Source organism: Bidens hawaiensis, unplaced genomic scaffold (assembly GCF_021521415.1).
Source record: "Bidens hawaiensis isolate Kalapana, Puna unplaced genomic scaffold, B.hawaiensis_p1.1 tig00020525_1, whole genome shotgun sequence".
Classification (NCBI taxonomy): domain Eukaryota; kingdom Viridiplantae; phylum Streptophyta; class Magnoliopsida; order Asterales; family Asteraceae; genus Bidens; species Bidens hawaiensis.
Window position 1 is genome coordinate 352,983 of NW_027493140.1, and position 16,019 is coordinate 369,001.

Consider the following 16,019-nt stretch of genomic DNA (forward strand, 5'->3'; position numbering starts at 1 on the left):
TGTCCTTCTTCCGGCGCGCGCGGCCTCTTTGTAGTCTGCTTATCCAACGCTTGCCTTTGTGTTTGGTCGGCTAGCTTCTTCTGTTTGACCATTTCGTTGTACTTTTCTATCAGACGCCGCTGCTCGTTTATGAGCCATTCATTCGGATCATTTGTTTCTTCTTCTGGACCCATTGGTCCTTTCAGTTTCGCGCCGGCCATATTTTGTAACGCGAGATCGTCTGGAGGAGTTTCAGTCTGGCCGTGAGGGGTTGTGACGAAGGGACGGTTGCTGGTGGTACGCGTAGAATCACGCGGAACCCTCAGAACCTGCTGTCCGTCGTTAACACCCTCACGTTCAATATCCTCCAGAGCTTGATCAACGTTACGAATGCCAGAAACCATGGTGATTGATTTTTTTTTTTTGTAGATCTGATTAGATCTGATTGCCGATGTAACAGTGGATGGCGCCAATGAAGAAACGTGGATCTACTCACTGGTAGCAGATCTACTTTCCTCGGGTGTGATTATACTTTTTCACCGATGGTTCTTCTGGATCAGTGTTCTTCCACCTATAAAATGAACAGCGCCGTCACTTACCCCTCAGAAAGGGACAGAGGGGTCCTCTTTGGGGTAACCCTCCGGCGTGAGAATCAGTATATTGTAGGAGAAGATAATAATGTGTGAGTAAAGGAATTGGGAGAGTATTGCTTAATAGCTGAATACTTTTTCTGTTACTCTGTATGATTGTGTGATTGAATATGCTTCAATGTGAATCAATGTCTTTGTAACTGTCAATGATTGAGTATGAATGTGTTTATCAAAGTGGAGTTGATGCTGTATTTATAGTGCTAGGGTTTCCACTGATTAGGCTCAACCTCGTTGGCCTCCTCCAATCGCACTGCGCCACGTGTCCTCTGGGACACCTGGCGCTTTCTCGTTGGTTGTAATCACGTGGTAGCACATGTGTCATGCTGAGTTGTCGACCTTTCATTTGGCGGCTGTCAACATCAGCATATTCTTATTCCTTAAAAAGATGCCCTCTGGAAGGTTGTCTGACGTGCACAATCAAGGTTGCCCTAATCCTGATTTGGATAAGGACGAGGTCGATTATGTGCATGTGTGATATGCGCCCATCCTGAGGATGCGCGAGGTCTTCTCTTTATTCTCACGCGCAGATATTTCATGCGCAGATGTGATATGCACGAGCATGTGATATGCGCCGCGCGCTGGTGCGCCGCGCGTATATGTGATGCGCGAGCATATGTGTGCCTGGGCAGATGTGATATGCACGAGCATGTGATAAGCGCCGCGCGCATATGTGATGCGCGAGCATATGTGTGCCTGGGCATATGATGCCTGAGCATGTTTTGTATGCGCCATGCGCATAGGTTTTGGCTTTGTGCCTTCATAATGTGTTTCTCTTGTGGGTTGACCCGCCTTGCTCGGTGTTGAGGCGGGTACATACCTCTTCAATATCTATTTTGGACTTTGTTTAATATATTTGTATATTTTTTCTTTTTTTTGGTTGCCGTATCGTTGCCGTACCCGTATCTTGGATATTTTGTTTTTGCTGTTTCCCGTAACCCTAACGTCCTCGTATTCTGGTTCTGTACCCGTTCTTGTGCTACTTATATGAACAATCTTGTTGTTCATTTATAATTTAATATTTTTTTCTTTATTTCCGTAAAGAACTCAACTGTCTATAAATTCTCACAAAACTCGGTGGAAACACACTACAATATCTTATTCATCGTAGTGTTGCACAAATGGTGTTAAGAATGAAAACTGTTGTACTATTCATCGTATAGATCACCCTATAACTTCCCCCTTAAACGTTGGTTTTTTTTATTGTATTTAAACAATTAAAATTTTAAATTGGCTTAATTGGACGGTGCAATTTTTTTTTAATTTTTTTAAATAAATAATGGGTTTTAAATTGGGTAATTGGGTTTAAATATTATAATACAGATTTTTCGAATATTTAATAATTTCGGGACTGCGTGGGTGATTGTGTCAGACGGTCCCCTCCAACCCCCCTCCCCAGTGCCAGCCCGACTTGTTGTTTGATAAGGAAACAACCGATGCCCGGCTACAATCTTACTCAGAAAAAGTTTGAAAACACTCAAAATTAGCATGTTTGTAAACATGCCAAACCCGAGCGGTGGTAAGCTCGCTCGGTTGACTCATTTAAATAATAAAGGACCAACTTTTAATGTTTACACAAAGTTATAGCGTATCATACGTCCAAATTTTTTTTATTTTATGAATTATTCATTTTAAAATAAACAAACAAACGGACGTATCTAGTAAGATACTATTCATACCAAAAGCGACTATTGTTACCTGCTTTTATTGAGACTCCCAACTCTAAAGATAAATTCTACATTCCGTGAATTTTAAAAATATGCATATTTTTTTTGTTGATATCAATTGATAAAAAATACAAAATTTTAAAAAACAAGTTAACTCGACACAACATCTTAACTCTTTAAGATAAATGAGCCGAGCCTGAACCCAAGCTAACTCGGCTTGGGCCGGCTGGCTCATTTAAAACCTTAAGTACTTAGCATCATGTGTTCATATAACGTGTACTAACTTGATTATGTAACAGAATTCGAGGACTACATGAGTTTCTTATGCTCGGTACCAAACACTAATCCAGAAGTCATCAAGACCGCAATTGGTGAAACATGTGCGCATTCCTTCAACGCACCATCGGACCTAAACACCCCTTCACTAACCATTTCATCACTCACCGGGACACGGTTAGTAAGGAGAACTGTCAAGAACGTTGCTAACGAGCTAGAGACGTACATGTGTGCAGTGTTTCCGCCTACTGGGGTGGCGGTGGCGGTGAATCCACCATGGTTCACTATAGCCCCACAGAGTACCCAAGATTTGGAAGTGATAATGTTACACAAGTACAAGATTCATTTAGACATGGTGAGATTGTGTTAACAGGAAGTATGAAACATGTTGTCAGGATACCCCTATCTATATTCACTGTCTCGGTTTCCTAATCGTATCAACTCAAATATGTTATGATTTATCGACGGGCGCATTTGGTCCAATGATATCCTGTTGTGTTATAAGGTTGTTTTGTCGTTTAGAGGTCAAGGATTTGAATCCCTAGTGGACATTGGTGTAATATTATTAAACGTAAATTGGATTGTCATTAAAAAATAAAATAATATAAATTATCATTTTTTTATTAACAAGCAGAAGATATTACTTTTACAATGGTACCTAAGACTAATGACATCTACAACAACAAACTAATACAAACCGTCACTTTATATTTCAAACTTTTTTGAAAAAACACAACTTTTTTTCACAACAAACCACATTAAATAATATTAAACGTGTATTTACATAATATGTGTGTGTGTGTGTGAAGGAGGTTTCCACGTACATCTATACATTGGATGTTTTCATGGATGTTTTGCTGATGGTATTAACAGAAAAAGCTTTCCAGATGGTTTTACTTTTGGAACTGCATCTGCTTCTTACCAGGTTTGTTCTTATCATTATTATCTTTGCTAAATAATTTTAGTATTTGATTTTAAACGTGGCAAATTTCCTTCTGAAAGTATACACATAAAGATCAATCCATTGAATAATTCCTAAAAGCAAATAAACACTCTAAATTAGTTAAATTTTTGGTTCACTTTTTTTTTGATTTTACGTCCCGGAAGTTGTGGAGCTACTTAGCTATTCATTGGGTCATGCATAGTAACGTTTTGATTCCAAGATCCATCAAAGTGGTTTTAAAAGAGGTTTTTTTGCAATTTGAAAAGGGGATAATGTCGTAACTTGTTGTTCGTTTGCTTTCTATAATATATAATGATGATGTTTAAGAAGATGAAATGAATTATAAATGAAACAAAATTGAACTAAAAAATCAAAAAAAAGAAAGAAAAAAGATAAGTTGAAACCGTTATACAAAGGCAAGGTTTAGGAGGAAGTAATCTTGAGCTCAAGTTTCACATACAAGAAGGAAAAAAATTTTAAAAAATATGCGTTTTACAAAAAAAAAAAAAGAAGAGTAAAATTATACATATGTTTATAGTGAATTAAGTATTGACGTTGCGTTTAATGGTTATCCAATCTAACGAATAGAAACCTAACTGTTTTTTTAACTATACATATTATTATGTGGGTAAAAGATTAAAGATCTAATACAATCATCCGTTATCATACATTATGTATTCGACTGTCAACATCCTTCGATGCCAAAAAAACACATGAGCCCTAAACTTCATCATCTTCGTCGTCTCCTCACCTAGGGTTGAAATTCATCATCGTCGTTCAATATTTGAACTAATTCTTCAAGTAATCCATCTGTTTTTCATATCAATTTTTTGTTTCTATGATGTTCTATTCGTGCCTCAATCATCATAATGGTAAATGACATGTTAAACTTTTGAAATTGATTCATGATATCATATCACATAATCTCAAAATCATCAATCTGTGTCCAACTAAAATGGTGAGTCAAGGTTTCCATTTTTTCTATTTTAGAATTTAACCCGTGTAATATTCGTTTAAAACTAGTAAATTATATAAATCTTCTAACTGCGAAAAACTACAAGAAGAAGCTCGCTTCTTAATCAACTAAACGAAAGAAAAATAGTGTTGTCCGCTATCAACCGTACATAAATTAGTACTTTGTGTTTCTTATATGTCTAGAAACCACATCAAAGGGCATCATACATCTAAACTTCATTGCTTTATTTACTTGACAGTATGAAGGAGCCGTGAAGAAAGATGGAAGGGGTTTGTCTATTTGGGACACATTTGCTCATACACCTGGTATTTGTTATTTGATATTATTATTATGCAATTATTCTTATTTATAGTTTGGGTAGCACGAATACAACACGTGTATATAAACATATATACTTTAAATCATGTAACACATTAAATTTAAACGAGTCGAGCTGGTGGCTAGCTTGTAATAAATAGGTTATGTCGTGGTGTAAATGGTGGATGACCTTATAAGATACATTTTTTATTCTGTTAATAGAAGGGTTGATGTATTGACATGTTTAGTTAATATGGTTAAACATGTTAGTCCAGTCAATATTTGTTTATTAAAGGAATAGAAATAATTAACTGAAATTGTTATTATTTTGTGGCGCGTTAGGAATTGTCACACACACACGCACGATGTTTAATGTGGTTTTCGCGAGTTTTAACCCTCCTATAGATATGTGTTCTAATTTGAGTGTCATAGAACAAATAATAGGGTTTTATTTAGTAAAGAAAAACATTTTTAAAGGGTTATAATTAAACAGGGAAAAGATCAAATACAATAATACCTTAACGTACATTACGTACGCGAATCCCGTTTTTCACAAATCGATCCATGAAATCACATCACAGCATCTCGAAATCGTCAATACATATCCAATTAATCAATAATGGTTCACCGAAAAAAACAGTTTTGGATGGTTAATCGATCAATTTTTCACTTTTTTCACGAAAACCGTTTTTGAGCTTTTTATGAGCGTTTAGTGTTTGGGTGAGCGTTTTAGTATTTTTGCCTTGTTATTTGCCTTTGAGCGTCGCATACCTCTCGTACGTTAAACCATTATCGTACAATATCTCTGCCCTAATTAAGCAATACACAAGGATGAATATGATGAATCATTCTTGTATTTACACTCAATGTAGAATTGCATTTTTGACCTTGTAATCTTGCAGGTAAGATAGCTGATTCTAGCACTGGTGATGTTGCAGATGATCAATACCACTTATATAAGGCAAGTACTTTTTAATTTAATTTTGTTTTCTATTTCAAAGGGTTAAGTGTTAATATCTACACTATCTTCCTTTTAAGCTTTTGAAAACCTAGTGTTTGGATGGTTCAAATGCAGGATGACATAAAGTTGATGAAGGATATGGGCATGGATGCATATAGGTTTTCAATCTCTTGGCCAAGGATTTTCCCTAGTAAGGAATTTTCAACTTTTTATAATAATCGTTTTGCACGATTTTGTATATTTTTTTTAAATTTAACGTAAGTTTTTCGGCGTTATATTTCAATTTGCATAGTCAAGTCACCGTCAGAACGAACCGAACACGTGCAAATTTGTATACGCAATTCAATATAAATTTTATCCAAGTCATTTTCATATCTTTACACATGTGGGTTACTATAGCAAATATAGCAAATGAATCAAACACATTGGTTGATTGCATTTTGGTCTAATTTCAATGTTCTTGTCTTATTAGTTTGTTAGATTTTGATAATTATGTATTTCATTATCCCTTTAGAGATATGTTGTACTTTGGTTTATAAATGTCTAATAGGTTTTTTTTTAATGAATAGTTAAATTTATAGTATACATCAAATATCAACTTTTTATTATATATAACACAAACGAGTTATGTCTAGATAATGGGTAAGCGAGCAACAAGCTGCGCCGCTATCCCCTTTTGAATCACAAAGCCTATTTTACTAAATATAAATCCATGGTTCCTCGGGCTCTGCGAGTCACTATGGACCACCTTCTGCACCCGTTCCAAGAAGCGAACCACCTCGGGAGCTAGGGATCCAAATGTGTCGAAGGCAAATGGAATGAACATGTGCTGATTCTCCAAGCACGCTACCTCATGCTTAGCAACCTTCTTAGATTCCGCTCTCAAAACCACATGTCTCGGTACGAAGCCACTGTCTAATAGGTTAAAAAAAGGCACATAAAAACTTAAACACATTTCTTCATCTATCTTCAAATCTAATATTACATTAAAAATTAGGTATATTGGTTTTTATTAGTCACAACTATCTCATGTTGGTCGTTGTCGGTCTCAACTAACGAATTGGTTGCTGAAGGTCCAAACTTTTAACGTATTTGTTTCCAACGGTCCGCGACTAACGGAATCCTACCACCGTTAGTTGTAGGTCACCAGAAAAATGTTTTTGTGTTTTTCTTCCGAAAAGTCCCTTTTTTTCAGAAAACACCGCCACCGCCAACGTGTCTCTGGTAACTTAACATGGGCATCGCGCATCGCGATGGTCTAATGGCTTTGGACATCGAGTAGCGCGACACCAGCCATTATCGGGCTTTGTGAGGTTCCATCGTGTATCGTGATGGATCTAGGGTTTACCCGTCGCGTAGCGCGATTAACTTGAAATTTCAGAATTTTCATTTTAGTCCTTAAACTTTGTAATTTAACACTTTTAACTCAAACTTTAATATGAAAAATTGAACATGTTACACTTTCTATATTGTCAAATCTTGTTATTTGTAGCTTTATTTATTTGTTTATTGTAATTTTTATGATAAGTGTTTATGAACGATTTCCTACAGATGGAAGTGGTCAAATCAACCAAGCTGGAGTCGATCACTACAATGCGCTTATTAATTCTTTATTAGCCAGTCGTATGTATATTTTTAAATATCTTAAATATTTAATATTATTTTATTTTTGTTTTCTTTTATTAAAAGTTTGAAATGAAATGTTAGATATTGAACCATATGTGACACTCTATCATTGGGACCTTCCTCAAGCATTGGAAGACAAATATCATGGCTGGCTTGACACAAGAATCATGTAAATATTAAAAATTTTTATTTTATTATTTAAAAAAATATATATACTTATTATGTTATTTTGCATGTTATTATAATTTATAACACAGAAACGATTATGCGAATTATGCGGAGACATGTTTTGAGAAATTTGGAGATCGGGTCAAGAACTGGGCGACATTTAATGAACCTCGTGCTTTTACATTGCAAGGTTTTGCAGTCGGAATACATGCACCGGGCCGTTGCTGGAACCTTTTGGCTCGTTATGTTTGGGTGGAAACTCGTTTACTGAACCGTATATTGTCGCTCATAATGTCCTTCTTTCACACGCAGCTGCCTTCGATATCTACAAAAGAAAATACAAGGTAAAATCGTTATTAATCAAAATCAGATAATATAATATCATATAATATAAACATGTTTTTATTATTATTCAGGCCACGCAGAACGGACACATTGGGATTGCATTTGATGTCATTTGGTACGTACCGGGTACAGACAAACCCGAGGACATTGAGGCAACACAAAGAGCACAAGATTTTCAATTGTGATGGTACATTTCTAAACCAATATTATTTTTTGAACTTCTCTTACTATATTCTTACCAATAATCATAAGATATATAAAGTTTTTATACAACATTAGGTTTCTTGATCCTATAATGTTTGGAGATTACCCAACATCAATGAGGACAAATGTTGGGAACCTGTTACCAAGATTTTCAAAAGTTCAATCAGATCTTCTTAAAGGTTCACTTGATTATGTCGGTATAAATCACTACACTACATGGTACGCATGGGATAGTTCGGATAATTCGACAAGAAACATTTATGAATTACTCGACATTCCTATATCTCCAGATGCGGGCGCCTTTATCTATCGTAAGTCATTTGAATATATATCTTGTATTTGTGCTATAGTTTATACCTAATTTCGGAAGCCATACCTTTTTAAGGTTATATTGTTGAGTTATACATTTTCAAGAGTATGGGCTATGTAGTATGTTTGTATTTTCGTCTAACACAAATAACAGTATGTCTAAAAGCATGATTTTTTTGTGTCTTTTTTCAGCAATTAGGGACGGGGAAGCTATTGGTGATCGGGTAAGCATATGTTTACTTAGTACGGGCTAACTTGTTTCCGTTACAATATTAATATACTTTATATGTGAGAAAATACCATAAAAACCTACCTACTTTTTGTTTTTTCTTTTTATAGAAACCCCTTAACAACTTTTTGCATTAAAATCTTTCTACATGTCAATGTTGAACATACCAATACGTACATAAATTCAATAAAACACAATATACGACATTACATTCTTACATGTATATGGTCTTAAATTGTACGTAGTTTTTAAAACTAAGGGATAAAAGTTGCAACATGAGCAATAGCGTATTTGATTATAAAAAAATGTTTTAAAGTTTTGTTCAAATTTAACATGTAAGGGATGTTAATGTGAAAAAAAATAATAAAAACAAAAAATCTAACTGTTGAAGAACTTATGTAAGAAAAAGCAAAAAAAAAAAGTACATAGGTTTTTTTTAAGGTATTTGTCCTTGGTACATTAAAGGCGAATTCAGAATGGTTATACATAGTGCCTGAAGGGTTTCGAGACTTATTAAATTATGTCAAAAGCAGATATGGGAAGCCTCCGGTGAAAATCATGGAAAATGGTAACCTATCTACTTTTGAAATAACATTTATGTACAACATGTACAGCATGGTTATTCGATTTTGTTCCCATTTTCGATAGGGATGGACGACCCGAATGACCCATCAATCTCTCTCGACGATGCACTAAAGGATGAAAAACGGGTCAAGTACTATAATGACTATCTCACAAACTTGCTAGCTGCCATAAAGTAAGTCCGTTTGATTTGAATATTGTACTTCGAACCATCTGAAAAAAGAAGATAATGAATGAAGTTCTTGTTTGGTGTAACAGGAAGGATGGGTGCAATGTGGAGGGGTATTTTGCATGGTCATTGCTGGATAATTTTGAATGGGCTGAAGGTTACATTCGGGTTGCATTTTATTGATTATAATGACAAGCTCAAACGATATGCTAAGGATTCCGCTGTTTGGTTCAAGAATTTCTTGACTGCTGGTTAAAGATTATAACTCTTTCATATCATTTGCTGTTGGAGCTGAGATGGAGTTTCTATTTGTATTTTGAATAAGTTTGCTGGTCAAACGCGTGCCTTATGTGTTGTGTTCTGTCTTATGTATTGGTATTTCCGTTTCTTGCGTCGTTCATGTATAATAAACCATCACTTTTCAATTTGTACTAGTGAATTGCACTTTCATTTGGTATCGAGATCGTCCAAGGATACACGAGCCCTTAGTATCGGGATGTTGTCAACGTCTAGTCAAATCCATAAAAGAGGTGTTTTGTTGCTTTTGTTGTTTTTATATTTAGAAAGCATAAATATAAAGTAAATAAATAAAAATGATAAATGGTTTGGAAAACAATTGCAAGAGAGAATCACTAATCCATTACAGAATTTCAAAAGAAATATTTACAACTATTAATTATTTCGGGTTCTAGGAGTTAAAATATTTGAATAAAACATAATAAAATGAAGTTTGGTTGTATAAACTTAACTTCTTATACAAAGTCAAACCAGCCAAAGCCTTGGCTAAGTTGGCTTTATGTTAGCACATAAAGAACCCAAAAAATTAGCTTTATGTATGTGTACCCAACATACAAGACCCCTGGGTTCATGGTGCTTCAAACCGACACCCTAACGAACCTATATAGCCAGAGTTCCTATCATGTGAGGGGGGCTTGTGAATTAGGACTTGGGTTTATTTGGGGAGAAAAGGGACAAAACTGTCCCTCACGTGAGGGGCACGCTGATGGGTTTAACGACCAAACTTAACGGGGTTAGTGAATTCGGGTTTAATTGCAAGTGAAATGAAACCACAGGGGCGAAAATCGCAAATTTGAAACTATCGGACCAAAACCGCAGATTTGGACAAACCACAAGGACGAAAACCGCAGTTCACTCTAAGTAATTTATCTTATAAGACATATTAAATTAAATATATTTGAATGCATATAAAAAGTATAAATCAGGTCATAAAACATATGTTTCTGAAGCATTTTGGTCTGAGTTATGAAAGAAAAATTGAAAACTAAATATTGATCTTCTTATAACTAAAACCCTTTATACTACACAAAAAAGTCATATAAATAAATGACAGATAGTTCATAGAGTAAATCGTTATACATATAGATTATAATTATACTATTCAACTTCAATGATTTAATGTTAAACACCAAGATATATATGTATAACATTTAATGCTAAGTAAATCGTATTCTCCATGTTTGTAATATTTATACAAAATGTTTGCAGAAATTAAGAAAATACATATTTCATGAGTTCAAATGCATATGAGCAAATTTTAAATCCAAATTTGAAACAATCTTATATAAAAAATTATGCACTGTTGTTTGAATCCCTGATTAAAAACAATTTGTAGTTTATCATACAAATTCAAATTCTTCGACAATAATGCACCTTTATTTTTTTTTAATTTGCAATTACTTCTGAATTTCAAATTTTATTCTAACAAGTCTGCAACTTCAATTTTGATATTTCCTTATTTCACCATTAATGTTAACGAATGAATCAGCTATTATTTACATTTAATAAACATAAACTTAGATTCATATATTGAAATAACTTAAAAAATAAGGACCATATATAGAAATTTGTTGAAAAATGGTGAGGATGGATATGAGATTGACAAGTGACAAAAGTTGTAGTCTTTTATTAGAATAGATAGATATTTTATAGTTTATTTCCATAGAGAACTCAACTGTCTATATAAATTTGCACAAAACATGGTGGAAACACACCACAATCTTATCCATCATTGTTACATAAATGGTTATGTTAAGAATAAAAACTATTGTACTATTCATAGTACTTGTTCTTCATGGATGTTTTGCTGATGATATTAACAGAAAAAGCTTTCCAGATGGTTTTACTTTTGGAACTGCATCTTCTGCTTACCAGGTTTGTTCTTATAAGTATAATAGTATATGATCTCAAATGTGACAAATTTCCTTATGAAAGTATACACATAAAAATCAATCCAATGAATAATTCCTCAAAGTAATTACACACTCTAAACTAGTTACATTTTTGGTTCACTTGTTTTCATGATTTTACGTACCGGAAGCTGTGGAGCTGCTTAGCCGTTCATCGGGTCATGCATAGTATTATTATGATTCCAATTTCCAAGAACCATCAAAGTTGTATTTAAAAGACTTTGTTTTGCAATTTAAAAAAGGATAATACGCAACTTGTTGCTCATTTGCTTTCTATATATAATGATGATGTTTAATAAGAAGAAATGAATTTTAACTAAAACGAAATTAAACTTAAAAGAAAAAAAAAAGATAAGTTGAAACCGTAATACAAAGGCTAGGTTTAGGAGGAAGATGTTTTGAGCTGATCAAGTTCCACATACGACAAGAAAAAATTAAAAAGAAATTCTCGGTTGTTTTTATAAAAAATGTAAATTATATATGTGTTATAGTAAATTAAGTATTGCGGTTGCGATTAATGGTTATCCAATCTAACTAATAGAAGCCATTCTGTTTTTTCACTATACTTGTAGCCACATATTATTATGTACTTAGTGTTGAAACTATATTAGAGATTTATGTGTTATGCTGTAAAAAAAATTAACTTCTGTATCATAAGAGTTGAATAAAGTAAAATAGTTAGTATTTTAGAAATCGAGTTATGCTAAACATAGTCTCTTCTCTTGTTAATTGTCATTATCATGGTTGTAAAAATCTCTATTAGGCGCCGATCAATCCCAAATTCCTAGTTAATCGCGATGATACAAAACTATAACAACCTGATGTTAAGCTACAACAACTATATATATGTACAGGGGCGGACCTACATAGTAGCCGTCGGGGTCCCGGGACACCAATGTTTTTTAAAATTTATTTAGAAGCGATATAAAAAAATTTTGAAGGACCCCATATAAATTAACATTTGGACCCCATATCAATATTACCATTCTAGTCTGGTGGAAACCCCCTTCCAATACCACACGAATGACCCGAGTTCGAGCCTTGCTCTTTCCCGTTTTTTTATGTATTTCGTTTTTAAAAAATTACTTTATATTAATTTTAGTTTTGACTTTTGGCCCATGGGTTTTAAGTTTTAACATATCCCAACCCAAGTACCTAACCCAGTAACCCAACTCATCAGACATTCAGACTAACACCCTCCTGGCCTCCACACACATCTCAATTCTATTTCTCAACCCCACTGGCCACTGCTTATCCAGTTATCCCTAACTCACGCCTCTCCTCTCAGTTTTTCCGGCCAGCCTCCGCCCATCTCCGTCCATATCCGCCAGCCTCCGCCTCACTCCAGCCACTGTTCACCCCTCTTTGGTCTTATAAGTCTTTGTTTCCTCTGATTTTGTCTCAAACTAAAGGTAATTTTAGGGCTAATTAGTTGATTGATTTTATATATAATTATACATTTATACTCATGTTGGTTATTGTATGTTGTATATTGTTGTTAGATTGTGACTTAGTTTTCTTAAAAACTTGAACTTTAGGGTTAATTATGCAAGAATCATTGAAAAGAAAGTTTGAGCCCTCGTCTTCTTCAAGTAATACATCTAAGAAAATTGATTTGGAAGACCTTCCATCAGATTACGTTCATGTTTTTCGGGTATGAATTAAAAGTGTATGTTTCATCTAGTTTCTAATTTAGATTCTTTCTACTTACTCGTTTCCAATGACACCATAGTTCCGTGTTTTATTATGTTCCTCGCCTCGACCCGACCCGAATAACGACCGACCCGAAAAATTTTGTAAACCGAAAAATTGGGACCCCATCGACAAAAAATCCTGGGTCCGCCACTGTATATGTATGGTCTTAAGAGGGTGATATTTATTGTTAACCCATATTAGAGATTCATGGTATAAATATTGATCCACACCTTAGCCAAAACCATTTTTTTTCCAATTTGATCTGTTCATCCTTTGATCCGGTTGAACCTTTTGCATTTTTCATTAGCAATCAACCAATATTAACAAAAGTTTCCTAACAAATTATGACAGATACAAGGAAACTATACAATTTATACAAATGCAATATATGGCAAAATAATTGACTAATATTTTTAACATTCTTTATCATTTTTTTTTGTCATAAGTTAAGAACATAAAATGAGTCTAGAACATCAATTTTCACAAGAACACGCGATAATCAATTTTTTAAAACATATTGATTCGATCATCATCTTTATTTATTTGAAAATTATTATTATAACGATCACTTGAGGCATGAATATACAACTTGTTCGTTTAATTAAAAAATAAACTATTGTGGATATATATTGCTTATTGTTTTACTATTAGAGTTTGATAATAAAATAATAATTATTATTATATTATAATAATAATTGTTAATTATTATAAGTAGGAACAAGCTAGGCCTTGTGCAAAGGTTGTTGGTTCGAACCCTGAGTCCACCCGGGTTTTCGTCCCACCGTGTGTTACGACAGAGAGTTGTGCTCTTGTGGTGGCACGACTGTCAAGTGGCAGTCGGCGGTATTTCCCGGGGAACGCTTAAGCCAATGTAGGCTCATTTAAGACAAAATAGTCTGACTAGAGTGGAGCATCAGGACTCCAAATTTGGAAAGTATGTTAGCCTAAATACAAAAAGTTGTCGTTTTAAAAAAATTAAAAAAAATAAAAATTAGAAGGGTTGAAATAATGGTTAAAAACACACATGGAATTAGCCATCTTAAGAAGATTTAGACATAAGGTTGAGATCAAGAAAATAAAAGTAATTTAAATTTTAAGAATTTATTTAACAAAACTACGTAATTTTGATGAGTTTTGCACCTAAGGTTAAACGACTAAGAACGTCGTATTCACTTTTTCTAAAATTTCAAAATTCTACTTTGCCCCTGATTCAATCCCAATTTTAATTATATACAATTTATAAATTAAATTTGTTACAATATAGTTGACTAATAATTTTATCGTTCTTTATCAACAACTAGTTTTAGAGCCTGTGTAACACACAGAATGATCCAAATTATAAAATTACATAACGTATATGGAAAAATGTATTACATATGTATTATGTGTACATAAATTGACTTTATTTATATCACAAAATGATTTTTTTAAATGAACTTAATAAAAAAATGCACGTGCAAAAACATACCCGAGAACGCTCCGTACCCGAGAATGCTCCTTCTATTGAAAATTTCATTCTCAATATCATATATGTGTTCAATTGAAAGAGAACATTAAATTGTAATGACGGATGTTCTTCAATAACTATGTTTTATTAGCTACACCATGAAAAAGATTTTGATATTTTTCAAGGGGCTTCTATACTTTGTCATAATGATAAAATAAAAAATAACATGTTAACCCTTTCAATTTTGTGAATACTTTGCATCACTTGAGCATAGTTTTGCATGACATGTTTCTCATACAACGTTTCGATCACAAATGAAAGAAAAGTTAACGTTGACACAGAGGTTTCAAATTTGATAATAGTTTAAATCATAGATAGACCTGGGGTTGGCATGTCGGAAGTGTTCGCTATCTTTTCTTAAATTTTAATAGTAGATGGAAAAATAGTTAACTTGTCAAATCCCGAACCTTTTGATTATTTCCAAAATGCTCCGTTCAGTGAAAACAGAAGCGACACTTTTCAAACGAACAAATGAATGTCCTAACGAACAAGTGATGACCACGACGAGTAAATGAATAAATGAATGGGGAACTCAACCCCTTAATCATCCCACGAGACCATAATATCCCCGTTTAGTGGGAAAAAAAAAGGCCACGAGTCGTTGCGAGCCCCGTTCAGTGAAAACAGAAACAACACTTTTCAAACGAACAAATGAATGCCCTAACGAACAAATGATGACCATTGCAAGTAAATGAAGAATTGAATGGGGGAACTCAACCCCTTTGTGACATTCGTCAAATTTGAGTCTCAAGTATATATTCGTTTTGTAAATTTTATTTTATAAAACCGATCCAACATTTTTAGAACCTTATTTAATTATCATATAATATTATTATATACCTCGATCATAAATAAATCGATGTTTGTCACACTATAGAATCGTTAAGAAAAAACATAAGGGGTTTAAAATGATTTTCGTAATCTCGTTACAAGCTTTGGAAACCTTTAAACTTGTATTAAACCATTATTAGAACTTGAGGGGCCAAAATGTAACTTTTATATACCATCCATATAAATAGAATAAACCCTAACCCTAAACATAAACCCCCATCTCTTTCTCTTAACTCCGGCCGCCTCCGGCGAGCACCACCATTCCGGCCACCACCTCCAACACACACTCACACAACAACACAGCCGTCACCACCCACCCCCTGCCGTTTTCCGGCGAGCCCGGATTTCCGGCGGGCTCCCGACGCCATATCCGGCCCGTTTTCCGGCAAGACCACCCACCA

At 34.2% G+C, this 16,019-nt stretch overlaps 1 pseudogene across 1 annotated transcript; it reads left to right on the forward strand.

Moving 5' to 3' along the window:
• The first annotated feature begins 1,620 nt into the window (after positions 1–1,620).
• On the forward strand, positions 1,621–9,835 carry LOC143561061 (beta-glucosidase 40-like; annotated as a pseudogene). The gene is made up of 14 exons (XR_013140226.1): positions 1,621–1,800; positions 3,410–3,494; positions 4,727–4,793; positions 5,688–5,746; positions 5,861–5,936; positions 7,298–7,369; positions 7,454–7,541; positions 7,630–7,884; positions 7,957–8,072; positions 8,165–8,400; positions 8,591–8,622; positions 9,093–9,195; positions 9,276–9,384; positions 9,468–9,835. The product of XR_013140226.1 is annotated as a beta-glucosidase 40-like (transcript).
• Positions 9,836–16,019: the final 6,184 nt, after the last annotated feature.